This window comes from Haemaphysalis longicornis, unplaced genomic scaffold (genome assembly GCF_048455015.1).
Source record: "Haemaphysalis longicornis isolate Haplotype H1 unplaced genomic scaffold, Haemaphysalis longicornis Haplotype H1 scaffold_6, whole genome shotgun sequence".
Lineage (NCBI taxonomy): Eukaryota > Metazoa > Arthropoda > Arachnida > Ixodida > Ixodidae > Haemaphysalis > Haemaphysalis longicornis.
This window is the reverse complement of record NW_027526407.1, coordinates 114,055,457-114,067,858: the sequence shown is the minus strand read 5'-3', so window position 1 is coordinate 114,067,858 and position 12,402 is coordinate 114,055,457.

The window sequence follows — 12,402 nt, the reverse complement described above, 5'->3', positions numbered from 1 at the left end:
GTAAGTCGAATTTAGCCCACGTGATAAACGTTCTGAGCACCCAAAAGCTTGTCAAGTACCCTCTGTGATGGCTAACTGAATGTTGCTGGACGCGGGTACGCGAGTCCACCCGCGGCCACGGTGTTCGTTTTTCAACGAAGTTGTACATGTCTAATCCTTTCAGTAGTCGCACCCGTGAGGAACCAAAAATTCTGCAGAAATTCATTCAGAGAATTATTTACTAATGCGTAGCATTCTTATGCTCTTGTCTGGAGTGTGAGTTTCTTGAAGCCGAATTTTTTTGGTTTTTCTAAATCCTGTCCGACCAATTATCTCCATTTACGCTATTATAACAATTAGAAGAGGAACTTTCGCGAAATCTGCATTATTGTGGAAATGCGGGTCGTTATACGGCGTGCCATTACCCGTATTTTTTCATATTTTGCTATTTATTTATTTATTACGAAATTTTGTTTGACCAATATCTCCATTTATTCTATTATAACGACTACACGTGAAATTTTCCCGAAATCTGCATTACTGTGGGAATGCAGGGCGTTACACTGCTCGCCATTTTCAGTAATTATTTTATATTTTTCTAATTGTTTAGTTTTTCAAAATTTCGGTCTACCAATTATCTCCTTTTACGCTATTATAACGATTACAGGTGAAACTTTGGCGAAATCTACATTATTGTGGAAGTGTCATGCGTTTACGCCTTGCCGTTTTCCGTATTTTTTCATACTTATTATTTTTTAGAAATTTTGTGCGGCCAATAAATCTGAATTTACGCTATTATAACGACTACACGTGGAGCTTTCGCGAAATCTGCATTATTGTGGAAGTGCAGGGCGTTACGCGGTTCGCCATTTTCCGTAATTTTTTTTATATTTTTCTGATCTTTTTTATTTATCAAAATTTCGTGGGACCAGTTATGTCCATTTAGGCCATTATAGATATTACTGGTGGAACTTCCACAATATCTCCATTTTTGTGGAAATGCAGAGTGTTTCACGGTCCTGGCTGGGGGGGGGGGGGGAGTGCGGGGGGGAGAGGTGGGGGGGGGGGGTACTTGGCAAGGAATGCTACACATTAAAACTCGGCGAATGGGTTCGCCATCTTTTGGGCATTACGGTTCACTTTGCTGGCGACCTACATTGTCAGCAATCCCGTCCCGTGTGCGCCTCAGGTTAGTCTTCACCGTGGCTTGGTATATTGCAAAATTTATAAAAGCTAACAGAAAGGTCTTAGGGCCGCCACTTTTTGAGAGGACTGATTTTAACCCTGTAAAAATTTCGCAGCAGTGCAACTGTGTTGTGAAATGACGCCGGCTATAAGGAGTTAGGTGTAAGTCTGGTCTTCCGAAAACCTTCGAAATATTCAAAATATTCGAAATTCCAAACTTTCGAAATATGCGAAACATTCGATTTCGAAACTTTCGAAATATTCGAAAACCTTTTTGCAAGAAGGTTTTCGAATATTGTTGGTTGCGCAGACAAGCATGGCCATCTACAGAGGGAGTATAGTTACAGCCCTGCATTAATCGACCAGATTTAGGGGAAATCCCCAAGGTGGAGTAATTTTCTGTAAAGGAAAGTTTGACATCCACCTAAATGCAGCCATTCGGCTACAAAGGAAAGCTATACAGCTTTCTCGGAAACTTCGCAGTTGAAGAAAAATTCGTCCTCGTCCAGGATTCAAACCCGGGACCTGCATTATACTCGGCTACACCGACGCCGCCTCTTTGCCCAGTATAGTGCATACTGCTCGGCTATATCCCCCCTGCCACCGCGCAATGTCGCGCGCTCCTACGCTGCCATCTGTGCGGCGCACTAGAGCCTACGCTGGGATTGGCGTTGCCGCGCTATAATAAGGTGTCATTGTCTTTACTTAACGGCCGTCTGTATCTATCGTCTGCGAATTAGAGGTCAGGACACTGCCCTTATATCTGAATACAGCAAATGCCCAATACAGATAAATCCCAACATTGCAAATCCAACGAGATCGCCAGCTTCGCTTGACTTCCCTCTTGATAAGATGGAAGGGCTCTGATTCCTTTTTAGTGCGAAAGCGTTAGATTAATCGCTATCACAACAATGTGGAGTGCTTGTTCCCAAAAGACGGGCCACAAAAAGACGACTCGCACCAAGCACATAAAGCAGACAGGAAGACATGATGATTAAAATCCACCTTGTTTATTTTAAGATCTCATCTTTGTTAACTAACGCAGCGCCATTCACAATAAACAAAAAAATGTTTGATATCTCGCGCTCACGACTGCCATAGAAAAACTATAAAGGGAAGACAATCCAGAGTTATTACTTTAATTACATATTAGCATTAAAGTAACGTGATCAGTCGCAACTAGGTCCACCACAGCAATTCGACCTGTCATATTTCTTGGTTCTGGCTTTTGCGGGAGGCCGTGAATAGGACGGACAAAATCACGTGAAGACCTAAAAAACCGCGAAACCGCTCTAAAGTGACCGTTGGGTCATCACTTGTTTATCTGTTTCTAAAGACGATAGCCTTCCATGGGCTACTTAAATGCAGAAATGTTGGTCTGTCTGTCTGTCTGTCTGTCTGTCTGTCTGTCTGTCTGTCTGTGATTTGATTAAATCAGCCGGCTAAAGTGAAACAGAAGCTGTGCAATAGTCTCATATACCGACAGCCAAATCTAAACGTTTAAATCCGGTGTCAATGTTCCTACGTCCTAACATTGTTGAACAAGAAAAAAACCTTTCGCAAATACAAGGCAGGAATTCAATACATAAGTAATATATGCAGTCTTTCTTTATCAAAAAAATTCATGGATGCTTGGTTTTTGCGATAAAAAATGAAATACGGCATCGACTGCAGAAAACCGTCGCCTACTCTTTACCGCGCTCCTGGCGGAAGTTAAGAAATCAAACGGCTACAGCAACGAAAGATTTCACTAGATAGGTTCGACGTGCAGCTTGAAATGCTTGTGGAGTTGGGCAACGTGGTTATATAAGCGTTGGACTAGGGTGCCTGGATGCACGTGCGTCACCACCGTACGGCAGCGCTGGCATCGATGCACCTGACTTGAAGCAGTGGGACACGGTAAATTTAAATTGACTTGAGCAAACTTCTACCATGTTATCTGGGGAGGAACGAGACGGGAGAGGAACAGCATGAGAGGTGAGCCGGAAAGAAAAGGGGGGCATTTATTTGATGGGGCACCAGCCGACTCGTCTTTCGTCGACATTTGCAACGAAAGGAGCAGATACCCGGCCATTTTTTTTATTTCTGAAATATTTTTAAGGTTTGCGGTATAAGTGGAATCAGTGGAATCCCGAGAAAGCCGCCTTTGAATTAACCCAATTTGTACTTTGCTTGAATGTACCGTTAAAAATCAGGTAAATGCTCGTGACAACGCCTAAATCTTTGGGAAACACCTGAAAAAAAAAACCTAGAGCAGTTGCTGCGAAACGAAAATTTTCTATACCTTCATCTTGATAGGATTGAACCAAAGGCTTGTGGAATGCAAGGCGATTCCATGCCTCTAACATCACCACAGCTGGCTACAGTTTAGTTAATAAATTAAACCCGGGTGAATACGGCGTTGTTCTAGACTTATAAACATGTGTTAGCGGCACGTACTGAGGTGTACGCTAAAACGGAACTACGCGTGTTGAAAAGTACTCCGGCGCCGAATGTCTTTCCTGCTTGGCGATGATAACACCGGGAAGTTCAGAGGGAAAAACATTAAGAAAAAAAATCTCATACCATCTCCACTAACGTGACACCTGGGAAGGGGCGAAGCATGCACTGTAAAACTGTACTCTTGGTGCCTTAGCGCTTTTTCCAACTGAGATGAAACCATTGTGTGTAGAGGTATACAGCTTTGCTGTTAGAGTATCTTGTCTTCGAAGCACGAAGCTGTCTAGCGCGAGTCGTAAACGAGTGTCCCGGTGTTTTTTAGTACGCGTTACGTTCTCGCCGGAGGCGTAACGCATACTAACGCATGAGACGACGATTACGATGACGACAACTACGACAGGAGATGCCAACATCCCCAGCCCATAAGGGGCTTTGCCTCTAAAAAAGGTATAACAAAATGGGTAGACACGTTCCCCAATTAAACAGTAATAACAGATACAAGGGATGTTGGGCAGTTAGACTACATTGCTTTCGCATTTACCACATCAATAGAAGTGCTTAGTTGCCCATGTATTTTTTTTTATCGACGGTGAAAGCAGAAACTTTTCCCGTGGATATTAGCGCACGCTAAAGATCTGGAGCGGTTCAGTTGTTCGGTAGTCCTCCCTACGACGGGCTAAATAGGCACAGGGAAGCCTCGGAGGAGAAGTTTCCCATTTATTCTGATTTATAAAATAGTTATGGTCAGCTGGTCGGGACGTATACGGTGCGGCACTACATACCTACTCCACGAATCCCGACGACAGGTGCAGAAAGTAACTGATCATATTTTCATAAATTCGCCCTTAAAAGACAAGGGAAGCTCCGTCTACTTAGAAAATTTTCCTAGAAGAGCGCCATAATAATGATGATGATAATGAATGTGATGACACCGTGATAATGGTGACGATGATGACGGGAATAAATCATTAGGGCCAGTGCCAGGGTGGCCGGGTCTGACAATTTGTCCCCGAACTGGGGACTTTTTTAGACTCGTCGCCAGGTTTGCCAGGTTTGCAATTTGTCGCCAAACTGTGAACTTTTAAAGGCTCGTGGCCACTGAAATTTTAATGCGGCGACTAGACCACTTTCTGGTTCCTTTGAGCACTGGTGATTATTTATATATTCCAGCGCGCTTCCGACACCTTAACTTCAAGAAAGAGGTCCTTATTTGGTCGTTCAGTGCCTTTCAGAAGTTTAGATGAAACCGGAAGCCAATCGGAACAATAAAATAGGAGTGATACAGCAAGGTCAATAATACGTAGGCGCCAAGGAGTCATTGTCCCCAAAAAACACACCAAGATATACTGCTACTTACCGGCACAGTACAAAATTTGCTTTTACATTTTTCACTATCCGTAACATGCCAGAAGAATCAGGTCCAAGACTTCTAGCAATGTCGTCAGTTTAGAGCGAAATTCTTACGCAGTTCATGGGTTCTTGAGAGGGCGGGAAGCGTGTGTGACGGTTTATAAAAGGCTCGGGAAAGGGAAGAGGCAGCGAAAGGGGCCCAAAACAGTGTGCAGCCAATGCACGTTCTCTGGTCATTCATATTGTTCGAGTATATTGCGTAAATTTCCATATTTTAGCTTTCTGTGTAGACATGATGAATATTACTTGTTTTTGCGGCTTTAATCGATAAAGAATATCTGTGATTTGGTACTTCCGGGCAACCACGGCTCACAGCTGCCGCTGAGTTAGTAGCCCCAGGGTCCATTGCTGCAGAAACATGTCCAGTGATGCGGTTGTATTTACTCAGTGAAAACGTCATGACGCTTTCCCATTGCATACGTTTATTCTTGGCTGAAAAGCTTTGCCAATCGCTCTTAAGGAGAGAGAGAGATAGAGAGAGAGAGGGGGCGGGAGGGAGGGAGGGAGGGAGGGAGGGAGGGAGGGAGGGAGGGAGGGAGGGAGGGAGGGAGGGAGGGAGAAACGACTTAATTCATCAACTTAAATATGAGCCGCTGAGTTATGAGTCCTCGGTGGAAGGGGAATGTTCCACGGTCCTCCGACGGTGGTGGGCTTGACGGAGGTTTCAAAGCGAGCAGCCAACAGGGACCACAGGGCGACCCATTGGTTTTCGGGGGGAGCCGGAGGGTTGACCGCGGGTAGGGAATATCAGGGGGAAAGGGTTGGTCGAAAGAAATGCGCGGGATCAGGTGACCCGCAAGTAGTGCGAATATGTGTGTTCATTGTCAGGATGGCCGCCGCATACCTGATAAGGAGGGCAGCCTGGTGACTTCTGCTAGAGGAGAAAGAGACCACAGGGGAGGGACAATGTCTGCGCCTGTCTAATATGTTTAGCGTGTCTCCGTGACATTAATTTAGATGGGGAGGGAAGTAGCAGTCTTCCTGTCCGGTGGTTGCCGAGATGTTAGCGACGCCTTTGGTGATACATTGCTCTATCCTCTTTTGGAGTGTGTTCTTCAGGCCACGGATGAGGGCTGTTCCGGAAGTGGGCGTTGCGGGCCAGAGCGTGAGCCCGTTCTTTACCCTTCATCCCTGGTCGAACAGGGATCCGTTCGAGGAAAACGTGTAGGTGGGGATGAGAATCATGTTTGTTGTCAGGCTAGTGCGGACAGGGGATGGAATGTCCTTCGTGGCGAAGCTTCGTAGTGTTCCCTGGCTGCCCGGGCGAACTGTAATATGGTCGGTCCGATGCTGGTGAAGCATAATGGCTTCTGCGATGGCTTGAGCCTCTGTAGTTGTGGGCGAGGGGGCGTGGGCGTGATGCCGTACGTGAACAGCGGGGGTTGGGGCAACCGATGCCGCCGCCGGGGTATGTTTCACAAACTTGACTCTGTGAAGTAGGTGTCGTGAGTTAGTTCCAGAAAGTGTTGAACACGAGATTCTGTGCGTTCTTGAACTGTGGCTGGACTCAGGTGCTTTGGTATGGGTAGCAGTTTGATTTTTTGTATGCTCTCCTAGGATGGCGACGGGAGGGGGGTAATCCGTGGGAGGTGGTCGATGGGGTACACGAGGACGCGAAGAATTTCTCGCCCTGGCGTTGAAGTCAGATGGTGGTGGTGAGCTCGATGATAAGCTGAGGATCTTTCTTCAAGAGTGTGAGATTGAGATTACATGCCTTGGCTGCTTCGCACCCAAGCGCACGCATGCGCGATGATCATTTAGCAGGGGTATTTATTATCAATAACAAGTTGAATAACTCACAGCTATATCTAAAGAGTGTGGCGCCACCGACCAACGGATGCGGACATGTCTCACGCCGGCTCCCGTTTAATTCATGTTTGTGGCGTATCTTTCGACCGTAACCAGTGAATTTGTGCACCATTCGAAGCGGATCTCGAACCGGAACACGCCGATGTAAGATTTATTTTTTGGTGAGTGACCCTTTCGGAACTTATTAGAGATCTTCGAAGCGACCACGCCGAACAACTGCCAGGCCTAACGGGCTAGGCCTCACGCCCGGCTAGTCGGCGGAGAAGGCCTTGTCCAGTTCATCATGCCCGAGGTAGAAATGGTGGAAGGCACGGAAATCACTCCCGAGGAAGCACGCGGGCCGGGATGGAACGCTGCTATTGCGAAAAAGCGTAAACCGAGATCGGAATTGCACGTTCCCGACCGAGTTGCTCACGCGGGTGCCGGCACACGGGTCAGCCGCCGCACAGCGGACCCGAGAGGGGCAATGAAACGCCTCGTTACGGCATCACGGCTTCCCCGATTACCGAGGGAACACGTCCGAATCATCGTTCGGCCGCGCGACGGCCTTGATGTGAGAAAAGTGAACCACTACATGATTATGCAAGCGTTCGTGCGGGCTGCCGGCATTTCTCCCGAAGCAGCGAAAGTCGACATTATATGCTCCAATGTGGTGCAAAACATCCTCGTCATTGCAACGCCATCAGAGGGAAATGCCGAAGCGTACTCCAAGTTACAGCACATTCATCTCGAGAGCAAGAGCTACGCGGTGGCCGCATACATCGCGGCCCCCGACAACACAAGCAAGGGAGTCGTTCGTGGCATCGACGCGAGCCTCAGCGCAACTCAATTGCAGGAACTTTTTGTGAACGAAAGGAATCCGACCATCTTGGAAGTTAAGAGAATCAAGACCTCGCAGACGGTGGTACTACTATTCGACGGAATGCGAGTGCCCGGCCATGTCATGTTCGGGATTTACATGGTCCGGTGGCCGTTATTCAAGAGACAGAACGACGTGTGCTACACGTGCGGTCAGCCCGGTCACTGTGCAGATGTGTGCGTGAATCCCAACACCGACGCCTGCAAAAACTGCGGAATCAAATCCCTTTCAGAAGGCCACCCGTGTACTCCAAAGTGTGCGACGTGTGGAGGCGCACACCCAACGGGCAGCAAGACCTGCAAACACCGCTTTCAGGTGCCGTACGTCGTGCGTCAACGCCGACGGCAACGCTGCTGCAGCCGGCGCAGACAACAGCAGCTTGGAGCCCAGTTGCGCCATCCCAGCAGTGACGTCACCTGGCGAGACCGATCGTCCACGCCAGCTGGGCAAACGTTGAGCTGGGCAACGCCGGAGCGCCCTCAGGAGAGAGCGCTCGCCCTCTCCCGGCAGCCGAAGACGCAGCGTCTCCAAGGGCCGGTCGCATTCCCGCCAGAGCCGCGCCCAGTATAGAAGACGGTTCCAGGCCAGCCGCCGGTCCGAGTCTCGAAAAAGATCCGGGAAACAGGACCTCCAGACCTCCTCTTCGTGGGCGGACAAGGTCAAAGAGGGCACGGCGCAAGATACAAAACAGGTAACGCCAGGGCCTTTGCCAAAGCATGTAAACGACCCCAGAGTAGACCAGTTAGTAGCTGAGAATAGACAAATGTCGCAGAAACTCGATCACGTCACTGACAAGCTAGAGAAGCTTATAAAAACGTTAACTCAGGTCCAAGAGGAAAACGCTGGACTTAAGGCAGAGAATGAGGCGCTACGCGCTGAGAAAGTCTCACCCCCCACATCTCCTCAAGTAGAGGTTTTAGCTAAGGCAGCAAAGCGTAAGGCTCCCGCGCCACACGATACTCCGAAAAGCACAATCGAAGAAACGTTAACCACACTAACAGTCACGATCAAGACAATGTCCGACGACATGGCCATGATTTACCGAAGAATATCGGCAGTTGAAAGCACTCTAGCAGCATACTCTCAGAGAACTGCAACCTTAGAAAGCGCAAAACTCACTATTCGCCCAAGCAGCCCGATGAACCTATCCCCGGAAGAACCCAGCGGTCGAGCACATGCGTGAACGGGCGTGACGGAAGTAACAGATCATACCTACCATCATGCCAGTAGCCATTGAAGAACTAACAATATGGCAGTGGAACTGCGCCAGTTTCAAACAACGCAGAACCATGCTTCAGCAGTACATTGCAGCACAGACAAGGAAACCGCACGTCATTTTATTACAAGAAACCCTCTGCGACGCGCCCGTCTTACCGGGCTTTCGTACTGTGGCATCGCACACACAAGGTCAACGCGGAACTGCAACGCTTGTCGCTCGGCACTGTTCCTTCCAAGAACACCAGCTTAACCTGGGAAACTCCCGTATCGAGGCAATCATGGTTGAAATCATAGCGAACAGCCAGATGCACGATCAGCAATTCATACTAAACGTCTATAGCGCACCTTCTGACTACCATTTATCTTTCAAGGCTCTCATAAACAAAGCGAGCGCCCTGGCAAAAAATAAACCGCTCATGATCGCTGGAGACTTTAATGCACCTCACGCAGCATGGGGATATCCACGACATAAATCTCACAAGAAAGGGGACAGCCTCCTACAGGCAACCACAGACTGCTCTCTGCAGCTGCTCACAGACCCACAGTACCCCACGAGGATTGGTACGTCAGTCGCAAGAGACACCACCCCGGACCTTGCCTTCGCCAAGAACATCACGGGTGAAACCTGGGCCAACCTCCAGGAGAACTTGGGTAGCGACCACTGCATAACCTCAGTCACGGTCCCTATTAAAACGCGCCCGAAACGGACCTTCAAAATCACAGACTGGGACGCTTTCAGGCAGCAAGTCTGTTCGCACGACTCAAAGAGGATGTACAAGCCGCGTCGAGATGCGTTTAGACGTGCCTAGAGGTTACCCGTATGGACGCCCGCCTAGCACACCTACTCGAGACAAAGGAATCCATCCTCGCTCGGTGGCAAACACAGCGTTTAAACAGACGCCTCCACAGAAAGATAGCCGAACTCAACAGAGAAATCAACAGGCACTCGGAGGAGCTTGCACGGCAACAGTGGACGGAAGTGTGCGCCTTAATGGACGGGAGAATGAGGGTAGGGGGCCGATGGGACCTCCTAAAGCATCTTCTAGATGACTCAGAGAACAAAGGAAATCAACGACTCGCAATCGACCGCAACATCCCCAAGCAAAAGATGGCGGGTATCGACGATGCAGCTCTGTTACAGGATCTGTCTAATCGATATCTCCCCATGGGCCCAGCTGATGATGCAGATTACCCAGACTATCAGGGTACTGACATCACAGAACTCCAGTCCCCTTTCACGGTACAGGAGATATGGGCAGTCCTACAAGAACTAAACGGGGGGTCGACCCCAGGGCCCGATGGCATCTCCAACAAACTACTACGCAACCTTGACAGCGCTTCGGTGGAGCTACTCACCAAAGAAGCCAACCGCGTATGGGACACGGGAGAGGTGCCTGATGACTGGAAGCTGGCGTCGGTCATCCTCATTCCCAAGCCGGGAAAACCACTCTCACCCGAGAACCTCCGACCTATCTCCCTTACCTCGTGCGTGGGAAAGGTTATCGAGCATGTTATACACAACCGCATATCTCAATATATTGAGAGCAATGACCTTTTCCCATATAACATGCTGGGTTTTATGCGATGCTAATTATCAAGCACCAAATCATCGACCGTCACACCAAGGATGTAGGAGCCATCCTTGCCCTCGACCTTACTAAGGCTTTCGATACCGTCTCACAGAAGTATCTCCTGCAAGCCATATCACAGTTGAACCTGGGTAAAAATTTTCACAACTATGTTCGATCTTTCCTCCGGAACAGGAAGGCCACACTGAAAATCGGGCACGTCAAGTCTGCCGAGTACACTCTTGGAGCACGAGGCACACCACAGGGGGCGGTCATCTCGCCGCTGTTATTTACCATTGCAATGAAGAAGCTGTTGGAGCAACTCGCACAGATTCCAGGGGTACACCATGCGCTCTACGCCGATGACATCACGGTGTGGAGCAGAGGCGGGTCCGACGCCGACATGGAACAGAGGTTACAACAATCTCTTGAGGGCACAGAAAGCTTCCTGGTAGGAACAGGACTAAACCTCTCACCCTCCAAATCTGAGCTTCTTCTCTACCGGTCCTCCCGAAAAGGCGGACGTTGCATGCCCCCGCCGGAGCACACGGACATGAACTTACATACAAAGACTGGCCAACCCATCCCTAAAGTGGAATGTATTCGTATCCTTGGGCTCCTTATACAAGCACAGGGCAGCAATATCAAAACAATCGAGAAGCTCACCACTAAAACAGAGAACATGATTAGACTCATCATCCGTGTATCCAACCGACGTGGAGGCCTAACGGAAAGCAACCTGCTTAGATTATACCACGCTTTCCTCATGAACCACATAAACTATGTGGCAGCGGCACTTGACTGGTCCAAAGCGGAGGAAACAAAGATCAATACACTTATGCGCAAGAGCATTAAGAGAGTCCTGGGTATCCCCATCACGGCAAGCACCGAAAGGTTGGAACTTCTCGGGGTGCACAATACCCTGGATGAAGTTATCGAAGCACAGAGCACTGCCCAGACACAACGTCTTCTCACAACGAGAGCGGGTCGCCAGATCTTGCGCACCCTGGGCTATAGAGCGGAAGACCTGGAGAAACATACCATCCAGCTCCCCCCACATATACGGGAAACCATACATGTTGAGCCTATCCCACGGAACGTGCATCAGCAGCATAACGAGGGAAGACGCGCAGCCAGAGCGCGAACCCTCCTACAACACGCGGCGAAGAACCCCACAAAAACGACATTTGTAGGCGTTGCCAAGCATGCAACCCCCGGACTTTTCACGACGGAAGCGGTGGACTTCGCAGGGACCGTTTTATCCGCGGCAAGCATCAAAGCACCGACAGCAGTCATAGCCGAGCAAGTGGCGATAGCTCAAGCAATGCAAGACTTGTCACGGCCAAACGTATATACGGATTCTCGCTCCGCGGCCAGGGCCTTCCTGTTGGGGAGGATTGCGACGGACGCAGCCAAAATTCTCACCGCATGCAGCGAAGAAGCCTTCCACAGCATTACATGGTTCCCCGCGCACATGGGACGCACAGTGCACCCAGAAATCCCCAACGTCAACGAGTTAGCTAACGACCGTGCGCGAGGTTTCACGTGCCGCGCCGGTCCCAACGCTATCCCAACTGACAGGCTGGGCGAGTACAGAGAACCTTTACTCACTTTTCATGAAATCATTTTCCACTATCAGCTATCCCGGAGGACACTCCCATTACCTCACCCCAAGCTCACACGACCACAATCCATAGCTTTCCGAATGCTACAGACGAATACGTTTCCGACTGGAAGCAGGTTCAGCCTTATCTTGCCTTCCGTTGAACCTAATTGCCTTAACTGCTCAGAGGCTTACTGCAATCTTAAACACACGCTCTAGCAATGTCCTGCGTTACGTACGGCCACGGACTACAGCACCCAGCACGAATGGACGAGCGCTCTCTCGAGCAACGATCCGCACAAGCAACTCATGGCTGTCCAGAAGGCCTGCGA